General features: G+C 42.0%; 1 protein-coding gene across 16 annotated transcripts in view; it reads left to right on the plus strand.

The window, feature by feature from the left end:
- Positions 1-16,189, plus strand: part of LOC144826666 (mucosa-associated lymphoid tissue lymphoma translocation protein 1-like) — a 1,784,778-nt gene that overhangs the window by 331,092 nt on the left and 1,437,497 nt on the right. The window contains exon 2 of one of the 16 annotated variants that reach the window (XM_078685257.1): positions 11,211-11,280. The exons of the other annotated variants lie outside the window; for them this stretch is intronic. The gene's annotated coding sequence lies outside the window, so the exon portion shown is untranslated. The remainder of the gene's footprint in view (positions 1-11,210; positions 11,281-16,189) is intronic. 16 annotated transcript variants of the gene reach the window in all.

Raw genomic sequence — 16,189 nt, forward strand, 5'->3', positions numbered from 1 at the left:
CTGCTCCAGCGGGCTCACTCTCTGATTCCCCCGCCTTCTGGCCCTCGCACTATCCCTTGGGGTTCACAGCTCTGCTCTAGCGGGCTCCTAGTGCTTGCGGGCTCTTGGGAGTTCTGCCCTGCGCCCCCTTCATTTTCTGCTTTCTGCCCTGCTGTAGCGGGCTGTCTATTTTGGGCCCTGCCGTCTCCTTGGTAGGCACCTCTGGTGGGTTGGCTGGTGGGCTCTGGCAGGGTGTGCTCTCCTCTCCCGGGTGGCTGAGGGCTTCCTTTGTGTCTCGCTTCTCCTCCGGGTGGCCGAGAAAGCACGCCGCGCTTGAGCTGGCTCTGTTGTTTGGGTCCTGTTCCAAGTGGGATGTCTGACAAGGTGTGCTCATCTCCTGGTCTTCTCCGGGTGGGCGTTTGTTGACTCTTGGCCTTGTGGATACCCTTCCCTGCATTTCCTCTCTCCTCAGCTTCTATTATTCCCCTCGGCCCGTCTCGATTACCTGTGTGGCAGGCCGGGGTGCTGCCTGCTCGGCTTGGTGCCCAACGGCCGACCATTTGGTTCCCTGTGTGCGCCAGACCATTCCGCCGGCAGGGTTTGTGGGGAGAGGTGTGGGTCCTCCCCCCCCCCCCCCCAAGATATTTTAAAAATATATATATATATATATATATATGGTGCCTTTTACAACACATTTTTTATTATAGTATCTTGTCCAGTCACTGAACAGATGAGTGGAATTGGAGGCAGGCTCCATGGCTCAATGAATGAATGAATAGTTAGATGGAGACGAGTGGGTGGATGAATTTATTCAAGAATGGATGACAATGAATAAAGCTAAAAGTCTACATAGAGCAAAAGGTCTCTATACACTGACCATGGATGGGTGCTCTGGTTTTTATTTTAGCTTCTGCATTAATACATCACCCTCCCCAAACACTGCAGCCACCAAGCCTTATAAAACATGCATAGCCTAGAGGTAGTAAACACAGTGCACTGTTTTAGCACTTCTTAGAAATAAATGTAGAGCATTAAACTTTAATCAAACTCACACCTCCTCTTCGCCAGGATACCATCCCGGGCGATAGTTCCTCTACAAATCTCTACAATATAGCATAACCTATAAAACAGGTGAGACTATCTGAAACACACAACGTAAAACCAGGAAATACTGCATCAATCTCAGCTTCCACTAGACCTCATTTACTTGCATTTACTTTGTTCACACTGTTTTCATTTCCTTCGTCAAATGAGAGCACCTTGAAATACATCAGTTTAAGGTGTGGGCTGCACAAAACAAAACATATTGTTACTCCATTTATAATACTGCCCTTGGCCACATACAGCGGGAAGAATACAGGTAACGTTTCTCTTGGTCATGTAGCATCGTTGTCAGGGCAGTGGTGGTGGGGGCATGAATATTTATTAGCGATTAGAATCCAGTGGTGCGCACCGTGCGTTGCCTGCCATAACTCGACTCCAGCAAACGATTATTACAATAGTTAACCAGCCTCTCTGTGCTGCAGCACTCGACAGGCACAGCTGAGGAGGCGCTTATATGCGGGACTTCGCATTACAGTGCGGTGATGCGAATCACCACACTGAAATGCGTTAGTCTAATGTGATGTCTGGTATTTGGCAGGGCTGTATCCAGTGCTTTAAATGGGCCGGTACTCACCGGTACTGAGTACCGGCACTTCTTAGATTTATCACTCTGAGTACCGGCACTTCTCTTCTGCTGAGGAGAGTACCAGTATTCATGAAAAGGTAGGCTTATTAGCTGTGAGTGCTGATGAGCTGGAGTGGAAGGTTTCCCTGGCAGCCAAGGCGCCACTTCGGTATCCCCCATCTGAGCCCCAGCTGAGCTATTCAGCAGGGTTCATTTGAATAATTGCCAGGTGCTTAACATCACGCTGTGTTTGACAGAGCAGGGTCCGTTCAGCCCCTGTGCTGTCAATCACAGTCACACTATCCTGTGCAAGTGTCAGATGACAAAGGTTTCCGAGGGAGTGGTCAAAAAGAGCATGATACAACAAGTCACAACTTTTCATGGAGAACCTGATGAGGCAATAAACGTTTTATTATCATTAGAAAATTTAGTTTGTAGCGCGTTAGCAGCCGTGGAGAGAGATACAATTTGTGACAAACCACATTGGATGGTGCTCCCTACTGAAGGACCAAAAATACTTTTCAAATCTTGTTTTCTATTCTTATAAGTTTCATGTAAGCAGACAGAAACCATTCCTCTGCACTGTATATTACCGAAAACACAGCCTTCACTTGATGGTACTCTAGCCTCATATACATTTCAACAACAGATATAGTTAGCATATTTTTCCACCATCATTTTCCTTAAAACATCACAGTTTTACAAAAAGTGTGTATGCACATGCCCCTGTTTGTATGCGTGTGTGTGAGCATGCGTGTTTCACATGAGGCTATCAGATAAATGTAATTGAGAATTTACTATGCCAAGGTAATTATGATAGTCTCTTGTAAGGACCTACAACAGAGCTTGTTTTTTGCAGTAGTTAATTCTCCGTGGTTTTACATTTATTGTAGAAGAACAACTGTGACCCTTTTCTATAGACCACTTGGATTGTAGTGTACTAACAGAGTAAAGCAAGTGCAGCTCAAAGGTCAGGTGCAGCTTTAACCATTTTGGAAAAAAAAATAATTTAATGTGAATTCTTTCTGTGAAAATGCTGATACGCATTTATTCGCCTGCTGATAAGTTGGTATGGCAAAACGTCCTTGTCGTAGGACAAACCGAGGTATGTAGCTGAAACGTTTTCAGTTCTTAACTTCTTCACTTCTGCAGCAAACACTAAAGGACATGTTAACATATTAAAGCCTTTCTCGTTAATTTTGTGTAATGAGTTAACTTGCTTTGTTTATATAAACACATTTCTCATGTGCTTTGGTGTGTGCTGCAACTAATATAGAAGTCATGAAGTATCATGTCTTGCCTTTAGCCCCGCCCCTAGCCCCGCTCCCTCACTACACCTCTAGCTCACTTTATGCACTTATTCATTGTATTTGTACTTTCAGTTAAACACAAGAAATAAACAGGAGTGCAGTCAGCAGATATACATTTTGCCGACTTTATAATTAGCCTTGCGGTAGCATGATTGTTTCTGTTATCAACCAGTGGTGGAAAGAGCAGTGACCTGGAGGCACAGGACCTGTGTGCAGTGTGTACTACAAATGAGTAGGGGTATAGTATGTTCCGTGCCAATTCACAAACACATGTTTCCATAACTCTCTCTGCAAATGCCCTATGAGCGGTAGCAGCACATGAGTATTTTTACCACAAGCTGATCCAAATTGAGTGTTTGTTTCTGTAAACATTTTGACCATACGCATTAAAGTGAGGCTTATTTAGATTTTAGTTGAAAAAGTGAATGTATTATTATTGGGATACAAAAGTTACCTTTACCGCCAGTGGTGTTAGTAAAAGGCTCAAAAGGATACAAGGTGACTGGGTTCGATCTGACATTACAATATTTTAGTAGCCAATAATAGTTCAGCAGGTTGGTGCTCAAGAGACCTCAACTGGAACAAAGTCCAAAATATCAAATAGGCTCTTTGATCTTTACAACAGCATATGGGGAAAGTCTTTAGTCTTTAGTGAGTCTTCTTGTAGCGTATTCACTGTTTTCTTCAATGTTCTAAATGTCAAGTTGCCAAAATATCACATTTTAAATATAGAATTGCCAAAATATTGACTTACAAAAATATAATGGTGCAGAATATCGAAATGCAGGTAAGAAATATCGTTTTTAATAATATCGAAGTTAGTAATATCGAAACTCATAATATAGTTGTTAAAAATATCGTTTTTTTTTAGTGTTTTAAGTGTTAATATATGTGTTAAAAGTATAGTACTTTTGTAATGCAGGACGTTTTTTAAAAGTAATGAATTGTATGTGAAATTATTTTTGCGTATTTTAGTTCCATAGCGGGTTGTGGGTTTATAGGGGAATAGGGTGGGAAGTAATGTAATTATAATATTTTGATTAAGATTTTATTTAAATTAATTAATTATATGTTAATTAATCTTTGTGTAATTTTATTCCGTAGCGGGTTTATAGGGGAATAGGGTGGGATGTAATTTAATTTACATTATTGAATTCATAAATTATTGAATTAATAATATTGTATTTAATAATTTATATAGTTATTTGTGTTAATTACTTATGAAATAATTATTATTTATTAATTATAATTTGATTAATAATAAATAATAATGTATTGGTGATTATGTTTATTGTATAAACAAATATTAAATAGTTATTCATTTGATATTACATATTAATAATTACTTTGTCAATATGTTAAAAGTGTACTTTTTGTAGGAGAGGGTTGTGGGTTTATAGGGGAATAGGGTGGGAAGTAATTTAATTGTAATTAAGTAATTATTAAATTGTATTTGTTGGTATTTATAATTAATTTATTGTTAATTATTAATCGGGCATGACTTTTTAGTAATTAATTAATTGATAATTATATTAATTGGTAATTTTTAATATGTATTATTTATTGGTATTGATTAATGTGTTAATTATTAATTAATTTATATTACTTGATTAATTGATAATTATATTAATTATGTGAAATTTTATGTGGAGTGGGTTGTGTGTTTATTGGGGAATAGGGTGGAAAGTAATTTAATGTTAGTAAAGTTATTATTAATTTTTATTTATTGGTATTTTTAATTAATTTAGTGTTAATTAATGAAAGTTCATTACTTAATTACAAAAATGTTTTAATTTAAGTATGTTATTTTTAACCCCTACGCTATACCAACGCTTTCCCTACTGTTGCATTCTTTGGAGCGGGAGTAGTAATTTTTACCCTTACGGTATCCAAGGGTTTCCCTACTGTTGCACTCTCTGGAGTGATGATAGTAATTTTTACCTCTACGCTATCCAACACTTTCCCTACTGTTGCACGTTCTGTAGTTGGAGTAGAAATTATAACCCCTACACTATCCAACACTTTCCCTACTGTTGCACTCGTTGGAGTGGGAATAGTAATTTTTACTTTCTTGCTATCCATCACTTTCCCTACTGTACCACTCACTGGAGTGGGAATAGTAATTTTATCCCCTACGTTATGCAACGTTTTCACTATTGTTATATTTAATGTACTGTAAACTATTACTTTAAAAAAATATATTTTTAATGTTTTAACTTATTATATATAATTTATTTTTATATTTATGTTATAGGTATATATATATATACCGGGGAAACAACTGGTGGCCAGAAACACTCGGCCAACCTCCTGAGTGCAAAGGACAGGTAAGAAACCTGGGAGTTTGGGTGGACACCGCCCTGACCTTTACCTCATACCAAAAAGGTGGCAGCTACCTGCTTTGGTATTTTACGCAATCTTAGACCGATTTTAAAGTTTTTTGACCACCAAACCCGCCAAATTGTGGTACAGTCGGCAATTCTGTCAAGACTGGACTACGCTAGCTCCCTCTTGTTAGGGACAAATGTAGCAGAGAAAGCTAGACTCCAGCGTGTTCAGAACGCCGCTGCCAGAGCGCTAACTGGTCCCCCACGCTATAAGTCAGTGTCCACTGTTCTTACGAAACTCCATTGGCTTCCCGTGGAAAAAAGATCCACTATAAAACCCGCTGTCTTGCCTTTAAAATCCTTAAAACTGCCTCCCCCCCCCATGCTATGTCCACTTCTTATATCGTACGTCCCCCGACGCACGCTGCATTCAGAAGGACAGAACTTGGCAGTAGTGCCCCGCTTCAAACTAACAAGAATGGTCGGTCGGTCATTTAGATACCTCTCTGCAAGACTCTGGAATGAACTCCCTATTCAAATTCGAAGAATCGAGGAGCTATTACCCTTCCGGAAAGCCATAAAAACCTACCTCTTCTGTTGACGTATAATTGCCCCACTATGACAGCACAAACATCTTCTACCTGTACATCTTGCAGCTAGCGCCGGGACGCCCCTTGGCTGGGGCAGCCGTGCGCGTTACAAGTTCATTTAACATTAACATTTATCATATATATATATATATGTAATTATATTTTTAAATCTGTTTTTAACATTTTAAAATTATAAATAATTACTTTTTAATATTATTAAATTAATATATATATACAAATAAGTGTATGTTTGTTTTTTAGATTACATCTATTATTGAATAATTTTGACCTTTTTTAAATAATTTTGAGTGTTTTACTTAGTTATATTTATTATTTAATTAATGTTATATTACTTTAACATCGATATTTTTTTTCCAATATTTTTGCACTTAACTGTTTGTAGATAGGGAGTCGATATTTTGTCATTCTTTATTTTTACCTCGATATTCTGGTAAGTCGATATTATTGTATTCTATATTCTGTCAGTGATCCCATTTATGTATTTATTGCTTAAGGGAAACCCTGCAGAGAAACCAAACTCATCCACACTCGCAGGGCTGGTGCGTGCATATGGGTGCAGGGCCCATAATATATTAAGAAACCTCCAAGAACTTGTTTGTTTCAAGGAAGATTTTGCACTCCACAGTTTAATCCATAAAGATTTATTTTCAACAACACGTTTCACCCGGCACCGGGCTTCGTCACGCCCAAACCTGAGTACAGTGTGCCCTCAGCTACTATGCCATAGACCTAGAAGACAGAAATCACCCAAATAACAAAACTTTGTCTCAGCAGGTTTTTGAAAACAAGATGCAGTAACTGCAAGGGATTATGTTCCACAATTTTTCATACGGTACTAAATTCATTTCTGAGTGAAAACATTTAACTTTTCATTTGAACACATACTAAGAGCAAGAAGGAAAGGCATGACTTCAGCATGTTATCAGTGCCAACCAATGACATGTAACTGTAAATTACTTATTATTACTGGCAAGTGTCCTAGTAAATGCATGGTTCAAGTGAAAAATAAATACATTAGATGTTTGTACTTGATGAAACCAGTACATGGTAAGACCTGTAAAAGAAAGCAAACATGACATATATACACATTATGCTTACCTGGGTAATACTTACATTTTTGTTTTAATGGCATGCATGGTAAAGGTATATTTGTGTTAAAAAGAAAGTGCGGTAAAGACATGCATGGTAAAGGCATTTGTTTTGTAATGGTAGCGTTATAAAAGCGTGCGTGGTAATGGCTTACGTGGTTCCAACATAGAGCCAGTGTAATATAGTGTTTCTCTATGTATTAAGTATTTTATCATAAAACTTCACCAAAGTCTCACTAACCTTGTGAGTATTACAAGAGGAACTGTGTGGTGCAATTTTTAAAGAAAAAACTTGTACATGTATAGTGTAATGAGTCCTTTAAAAATATGCTATACTTCAGGTAGCTAGATCAAATCACATCATGTTACAGAACAATCAGTTAGCTCCTAAAGTTAAAGTGAGTATAAATAGATTCTGACCTCTCAGAATGTGTACAAAAGTTAGTGTTGAGTCCAGTGTCAGCTGCACTACAAGAAGGATAGCTTAATCGGGGGACAAATGACTCACCCATTTTACTTGCTTACAGCATTGAATGTTATATCTTCAGCGTATGGAAGAAATAACAACCAGTTATATTTGCTATCCGTAAAAATAAAGTAAAATAGCATCCATCTTCATAGTGTGAGTTTGCAATATTGGCCTGAGGTCCAGTATTCATCCGTTATGTAGAGCCAGCACCTATCCTTTTACAACTGTATTCCTCTGACCCTGCTATCTATCTTGTTGTATACCTTATATTGGACTCTGTAATACTATTACACATACTGGCAGTTCCAGTATTTTTTATACTCCCTTTAACTTGAAGAGCAAACTGTTGTGTCAAATGAGGTAATTTGATGTAATTATCTGGGTTACTTGACTTGTAGCATGTTCATTTAAAGGAACTAGTTACATTATGCACGTACAAGTTGGATCTTTGCAATTGCTCTTCACAGTTCCTCTCGTAAGACTCCACTGGTCACTATATTATACCTTTTCTAGCCGTGAAGAAGTCAGTGGCAATTAGATCTAAAGACGAAACACATGCTGGCTGAAACATCTAAGACAAGTGTGAATAAATTACAAGAAGACTGACTAAAGACTCACATTTTGCTGTTCTGGAGTGCTCAGACAATTTGTGTTATAAAGCACACTCTGGGGAGTTTGAGACAAGATAGTGATTCATGCCAATCAGTGTGTAAAGAGCCTACTAGTCCCCTGTGTCTCTTTACATGGAATTTGATGAAATAAGCAAGTAATTTTAGATGGAGGTGTGCTTGATCCCATTAGATCTGGACAGGGATGGAGAACAGGGAGGTCAGTTGGTAAAGCCAAGAAGGGATTGGCTCTAATTTAGAGTGTTTAAGTTACATTTGGATATCAGTTTCACTATTGGGGCCTTGCTCCTATAGTGCATCGAGGAGTACGCCATTAAAAGACTTGATCCAGTAGGTCAGGATAACAAAAGAGATCTTTTGGAATATATAGAAGAGCTACAGGATTACAATATTAGTAAAAACCTCTATCCTACCTAAGAGAGAAAGAACGTTTTCTACTTAACAATACCTTTTTGTCTAGTGTCTCCAGTGGAGCTTTGAAGTCCACAACCTCTTTCACAAATCCCCAATGTGTATGACTAGGTAATATTTCCTTCATGGGGCCTTATGAATGGCCGCAATGATACAGACTCCTGGGTAACCTACCTACGTGCAAATAGTTGCTATACTGGCCAGGAGTAGCAGACCGTTTCTGCAGTGGGGATGATCTTGGTCAGGACCATGGCAGGGTCGGTAATGACCAGCAGCACATCATCAGCAGCACAGAGGGAGATTATTTTGGTATTGGAGGTGGTTGTTATGTTGTTTGGATGTGATCAAAATGGAAATCAGGATGGGGAGCAGCTCTATCGAGTAAGAGCATTAATGAAAAGGGGAAATGCTGCCTGATACATTTGCCTATCATGAATAGTTTTGACAACAGACGGATCAATTGCAAATAACTTGTTTGTTCTCTAAATTATACAACCTTAAACGTTTCTCCTTGTAACAAAGACCATTATGGAAGATGGGTGTCCATGCATTTCCATTTGTGAGCAGAGGGCATTTCAATTATGAAGATTTAAAGTGCCATGTAAGACTCTTCCACCTTTTGTTAAGAGGTGACATTGAAATTCCTAACCATATCGACATACTGGATTCTAATGGTGAGCTGGGCTCTCAAACCCTGTCCATAATATGCATTTGTAATAAAATTACAGAGCCCCATCGAAGACTTTAAACACACAGCCTTTGAAGGTGTGTGGAAAATCCATATACCCCTCACACCAGAAATTCAGTTTCTTTTCCTTCTCACATCCGCTCTGTAGCTGCAGAACTAGCTGTAACTGAACCACACACCCCACTGCTACCTCCTGGCTGACCATAGATTCAACTAGCCCAAGACGTTGAATGATCCAGTCAATGTTAAAGGTGGAATCTGGCCTTCTCCAGTGTATCTCTGAAAACGAAATCGGAGGAGTCACACAAAGCTTACTATGGAATTCTATGAACACATCTCCCAGCAATGCACCAATAGCAGGGATTCAGCGAAAAAAAAAAGAATTTATTTTGCAATGTGTACTTAAAAATAAAAATAAAAAACATGAAACGTGCCATATTATTTCCAGGTTTACACTTAAAATCCCCAAAATTACGAATCCAAAAGAACTAATGAGTAAGAATACATGGTAGCAGCTGTAACCGCAAGATATAGTCGTACTGTAGCCTCTCACAACATGTACTGTATGTTAAGAAATGATCTCATGATCAAAAGAACCTGTTGCTTTCTTGCTTTGCTTAATTTAATGAATCCATTGGTTACATACTAACTCAAAACACATTCTGGAAATCCTATATGCAGCTCTATTAATGCAGTCTCAATCCCCTAAACAAGAGGCAGATAACAGTTATTTTGACAGTCAAACTAACCTTAGTTATTCTGTGTAACAGAGACCACGTTGATAACCCAGTAAGAAATGATGAATCATTTTGACAATAAACAATATGTCTTCCTACGCGAAACCTTACCACCTCCCCCCTCCTCACCCCCATGCATCACCTCCCCCCCCTCCCGGCTATTGCCATTTTCTTCGTTAATTCACTGGTAAATCACTATTTTAAAAGAGGACTGGCCATTGAAATATTTTGCTGAGATGACGAACAGCGTTTGTCTGCATACCCAACAAAACAAAGACCTGTAGAATGCAGTTGGCTTTCACTTCTAAATTCTGATCGTAATTATTGTCTAGAATGATGTCAACTCATCTCTCTGACTATTAAGCCATTCATCCCAAGGGTTAATTGAAATAAACTATTTAGCGTTGAAAACAGAGTTTTCAGCCGTGTTACATATTATAACTTGGCAAATATATCTAGTTTATCTTAAAATCCTTCTGCAGCAATTTCTTTAGATGCTAAAACGTCATTTAACCAGGTGTTGTACTTAGGGGTCTTTTAGGATGGCGGGCGGTTAGCCGCCACCGGTCCGTCGGTGGCAACTGCCATACCGGCGGCGGCCATCCGCCCACAATCAAAACCCTGAACACCACCGGTCCGATTAACATCGCGGTTGCGGTGGTGTGATTTACTGCCCACCACTTTTCCCTTCCAGGTGCAGTCCGCCCGCTTGCCTTGCGGGCGGAGCTAGACCTCTACAATTGTTGTGGATCAGGGCCAAACACCACCTGGCACAATTATGATGCCAGCGGTAGCCAGCCTTTCCGCGGGTGTGGAACCGCCATGGAAAGGCATGCGGATACATGTTCTGGGGGCCCGTTGCGAGCCCCCAATGTTGTGGGGGGTGTGGGTTTACTGGGGGGGTAGCCATGGTCCCCCCTACATTTCCCTGTGCCTGCCACGCAGTGCAGGGAGATGCAGGACATGCTCCTGTTAACATCGTAGCAGTGCTGCTGGCAGCAGCGACCCCCGCAATGATAAAGGCCAGAAACCGACCGCCACGGTCGGATTTCGACTGCGGGGCATCCTAATTGGACCGGCAGTTATGCCACGGTCCTGGCGGGCAGTGTTTTCCCGCTACCATGGTGGTCGGAGTGATTTTTCAACCGCCATCCTAATAGACCGCCATGTACTGTAAACATTTGAATTAAATCCACCCTTCCCTATTGCAATGACCCTATGTAATGCCCCTGAGACCTTCATAGGAGCAATCAGTTTCTAATCTGTCGTCTTTGATCGGTCATTTTTTCTAGGACTTAAACCGTTATGTACGTTAAAGACGAAATGAAAAAAATGCTGGGCATCCAAGCGCACAGTGGGCATGTAAGGTAACACATTACACTAATGTCCTTAAACTTTTGTCTCTAATCCAAACACAACTTTTCTAGCTCTTCTTTCTGTTTTCTGTCTACGCTGCAGATTTGGGCTGTAACTTAAACAGGTCAAAGTGTGCATGAAAATCTCTGATAAAATACCATCTCTAAAGTATAAAAATGGTACTTCAAAATCGTTAAATGCTTTCTACTCTTCCTGAGCGACCTTCTTATTTTCAAAGCCAGGCTGAGCTTGAGCAATTATGTTCTGACTCGTAGGCAATCAAAGTGTCCATCATTCTTATTTCAAACTATACACTGGATAACGTTCCGCTGATAAAGTCATTAGGTCTCTCGTACAGACAGTTTGGGAACACAACACCCACATATAGACCCAGAAAACGGCTGTTGGACGGCCCTTGTCAGACTCCATTCTCATACTTTGGACAGAATGCTGGTTCCAGTAGAACTGCCTTTATTCAATGCCTTCTCTGCTCCACAACACCTCAACTATCTTGCCTCAGTTGAGCCTTATCAGCATTCCAAGGCAAGCTCACTGGCAACTGTCAAAATGTTCCTAGGTTCTAAAGGGACAGACAGGGGTGTAGGAACATACTATAATAAAACAGCTATATTGCAACACATCATCCCTCCAAAGGTTTTTATAAAAACAAAAGTCCCCATATAACTCCACAACATAACTTTGAAAGAAGAACAAAAACAAAACTATGTACTAAAGCAAAATACCACTAGAAAAGGTAGACAAAGAGAATGGGTTTGTACCAGATGACTGAAAAAAAATAAAAAAGAGGAAAACTTTCTTCTGCCAAACAGGTGCTCTGATTTGCCTTCTAGATGTTGTTCTTATGTGGGCACCACTATCTACTTGACTAGAGGTGCTAATCATGGTGGGTACAGCTGTAGCGTTATGTTTCACCAGTCAGTCCATGCTCCATCATTGCCCATAGTCCATTATGGCCACACTCAGTTTGGTGTTCGCAATACGCATAGGCTCAACATATTTAGAATCCTTCCCACCTCTATCCACCTGCTTTTTAACACACACCAAGTCCCCAGCTTGCCAAAGGTTATGTTTTGTGCCTTGTTTGATATCGTAATAACTCTTATATTTTGCCTGGATTAGGGCAACCTTGTTATTGAGTAGACTAGTACTCCATTCTGTCACCCCCTCCCAACCAACTGAGAAGTAGTTTGGTGCTGGGTTTTGTGCACTTCAATGCAGAGAACGGAGATACAATTAGTGACAAAATTGGAAGTGGTATGGTACGCCTATAACATATCCTGAATAGCATTCTCCATCTTGAAGTGATTAATGCTAGCCAATTGAAGGCATTCTTTGACCATACAATTAACTCTCTCCACCATGCCTTTGGGACATGGACAATACAAAGTAGTTCCAAGATGAGCAATGTTGAGATGGGAGAGTAATTTTCCAATAGCCTGAGAGGTCAGTTGTTCCCCATTATCAGTAATTAAGGTAGCTGGTATACCTTCTGTTGAAAATGTGTCTTTTAAAAATGTAAAAAGGGACTCTGTGGTAACTTGATTGACCAGTATGGTGATCACCCAATGAGAATGGTAATCAACTAAAATAAATGCAAAACGTTTTACCACTCCACTATGGGACCAATTACGTCTAGAGATAGTTTTTCCCCATTGTTTATCTGGAACAGGTGATATGGGAGCTAAGTAGACCATTTTAAATGTATTGCTATTTGCACACATGAAGCTATCCTTAACTTTCACTTCAACCATGTAATCCATATTAGGGAACCAGTATCTCTCCCTAACTTGGGATTTGGTAAGTCTCCTACCCAGATGGCCTTCATGGGTAAAGTCAATAATTTTGTTTCTCAAATTCTAGGGAGGTATAATTTTATCATTCTGAGGACAAAGCTGTTCTTCTCATTGCTTTTGTACCGAACCTCCCAATAACCTTTTTCATCATCTACCTTACTTTTATTACATGGACCACCCTGATGAGCATATGGTTTGAGTTTGACCAGTGCCCCATCCTCAGAGCTTACTATCATCCATTCATCATTAGTAATAGAAGGGGAACTGACTACCAGAACAGGATACTCAGATGTTTCAAACTCTTCCATTATGTCAATGGGGCTCATGATAAGAAGTCGGCTGCCGTATATTGAATACCGGGTACATATTCGAGTTTGTTAAAGAAGCTTTTCAAACCCAGGCCCATCTGGCAATCCGGGGATTACTGTTGTACAACCTTTTGGTTGAAAACATATAGATAAGAGATTTGTGGTAGGTGTGGATGTCGAATTGTATGCTCCGCAAACAAAATTGTAAGTACTTAACAGCCCAGAAACATGCCAGAGCCTCTCTTCCCACAAGCAGGTAGGTTAGGGCCCGAGACGCGAATGTGACAATCGTTTCTCTAGACAATCCTTACTCTACTGTCTTTGATCTGAGACAGCGTAGCACCTAAGCCTTTATTGCTGGCATCCTTCGTAAGTATAGTTTTCAAATAGTGTTCAAAATTACATAGATGGGGGGCGTGGCTACCGGCCGTGGAAAATGGCCGCCTAGACCCGGAGCTCCGGGGCCGTACCAGCCCTCAAATTGAAATCCGCATGGTAATCCGTTAAATAGAAGTCCATCGAGAAGTTCCCCCGACGTCGGAACTCTCCCGACACACATCGGTCGCATCCAGATCTTAATCCGATGCCGCCATCTGCGATTCTCGCCACTTGAATTGGCAGGGCCTAGCAGGGCCTGGAAGACCGGGGACTAGAGTGACTGAAGCGGCCGCCGGTGGGCTTGCGGAGGCGCAGGGTACAACGACGCTCGTGAAACTCGGACGGCGATTCCGCTGCCTTTGTTGCCCCCTGTGGTGTCCAATCCCGCCAGCCAGGAACCGGATGCGTACTACAGCCCCTCCCTCTGGCACTCTTGTTGTGACCGGCTTCTGCTTCAGAATCTGACACGGGCTCGGGGACGGCGGGAGCAGCGGCCTGGACGAGGTGCGGTGCTCTTGCTGATCTGCCTTGTCCTCCCTGACGCCTCCCACTTCGACCTGTGGCGGCCGGTTGGCTCCCCGAGAATGCGCTTTTTCTGCCCTGGGTAGCGCTATTACACAGTCCTAAGAACACGCCAGATCCACAAGTGACCAGGTAGAGTCTGGAAGAACATTGCGCTGCGGGCCTTCCACTCCGGCCTTTGACTACGAGTGAGCCTCTGGCTGGCCAGATAGAAACATCGTGGTTTAGGGGTGAATCTGCCGTATCCTGCTGGTTCGTCGGCGGTTCCTCTGCCTCCCGGGGGGTTTGACCTGAAGTCTATACTGGGTGTGGCGGCCTACGAGACCCATCGTGTACACAGTTGCAGGGGAGACACCTGCTCCACCGCCTGCCGGGCCTCCCCCCCCCACTTCCCCCGACCACCGACTCACACCACTGCGGATTCTTTCACATTACATCAGCTACTAGCTTTGGGGTCCAGGACACTGGGAGTGGAACAGTTTGGGCATATAATAACAGTATAACTGTTTGATCCACCCGGTCTTCACCAGCTGTACGCCAGACAGTCCAAGGTAAAATGGCGGGCAGAGGGCCTAGAAATCAGTCTGTCCAGGCTAAGTTGGACAAGCTCGCTTATGAAAAAGGATCTAACACCACGCCGACTCACGGCAAAACGCAGGAAGGCAACGGAGGAAAGAAGGTCACGCTGGACGACATCATGAAGGCGCTTGCAAATGTCCAGACAACGGTCGGGATGATATCCACAGACGTCTCCCTGCTGCGGGCAGACCTCCACAAAATGGCAGATAGAGTGAAGGATGTGGAGATAGTGGCAAAATCCTTGGTTCAGGACACGTCTGTTCACGTCTGGTTCAGCTGTCAGTGACCCTCCTGGAAAAGGACAACAAAATGCTAATTGACAGGCTGGAAGACCAAGAGGGGCACGCAAGACGGAACAATGTCAGAATTATAGGTATTCCGGGGTCGGAGGGCACCCAGGCAATGGACCTATATGTAGAAGAACTGATAAAAACTAGATTACAGCCTAAGGGACTTTCACATTTCTTCTCGGTTGAACGCGCTCATAGAGTGCCTGGCGGAAGGTCGAAGCGGGGGGCGCCACCGAGACCAGTTCTTGCGCGTCTCTTTAACTTTAGAGATCGAGACGCAATTCTACAAGCGGCAAGGATCTCCCCCCCTATCCGGATACTAAACTCAACCGTCTCCTTCTTCCCGGATTACACGGCAGCCGTTTCTAGGAGACGTCGCAGCTTCTTCGAAGTTAAAAAACTGCTCCGGGCGCAGGAGTTGCCGTATTCCATGCTTTTTCCTGCGAAGCTGAGGGTAGTGGCTGAAGGGAAGACCTGGTTATTTGACTCTCCGGAGGCGACACACGAATGGCTGGAGGGATGGCGTCCAGTGAACAAAACTGACCGGAGACTGGGGCCGCGCTGCCGTCGAATGGGGGAGGACTCCCCAGAAGACATGGGCTCTGGCAGTCAGGAGCCACACCACGAATGACCTCTTGAAGAAGAATAAGGTAGGACGTATTGAGAACAATCCTCTATAGTTGTTGATGCGGCACTAAAGACATTAATGTTTGAGTTAACTCGAGGCTTTGGACTAGGGGGGCCTGAAGGACTCCAAAAGGCTGCTGCCTCGTAGGACTCCTCCCCCGACACGCAAGTATTGCAGCACTGGGAGGGAAACTAAAGCGCTCTGCAAAGTTGGGGTGGCGGGCAGTTGTAAGTTCGCTAAGCAGGGAGGCAGGGAGGGTGGGTGGGACTTGGGATGGGAAGGTAACTGAAGTGCTAAATTCTGTTGACTCTGTTACATATTTGATTTTTCTTTATTGTTTTGTTGAATGCAAACTGGATATGACAGCAATATTGGATGATACTTTAGCTTTGCGGG

This window comes from Lissotriton helveticus, chromosome 3_2 (assembly GCF_964261635.1).
Source record: "Lissotriton helveticus chromosome 3_2, aLisHel1.1, whole genome shotgun sequence".
Taxonomy (NCBI): Eukaryota; Metazoa; Chordata; class Amphibia; order Caudata; family Salamandridae; genus Lissotriton; species Lissotriton helveticus.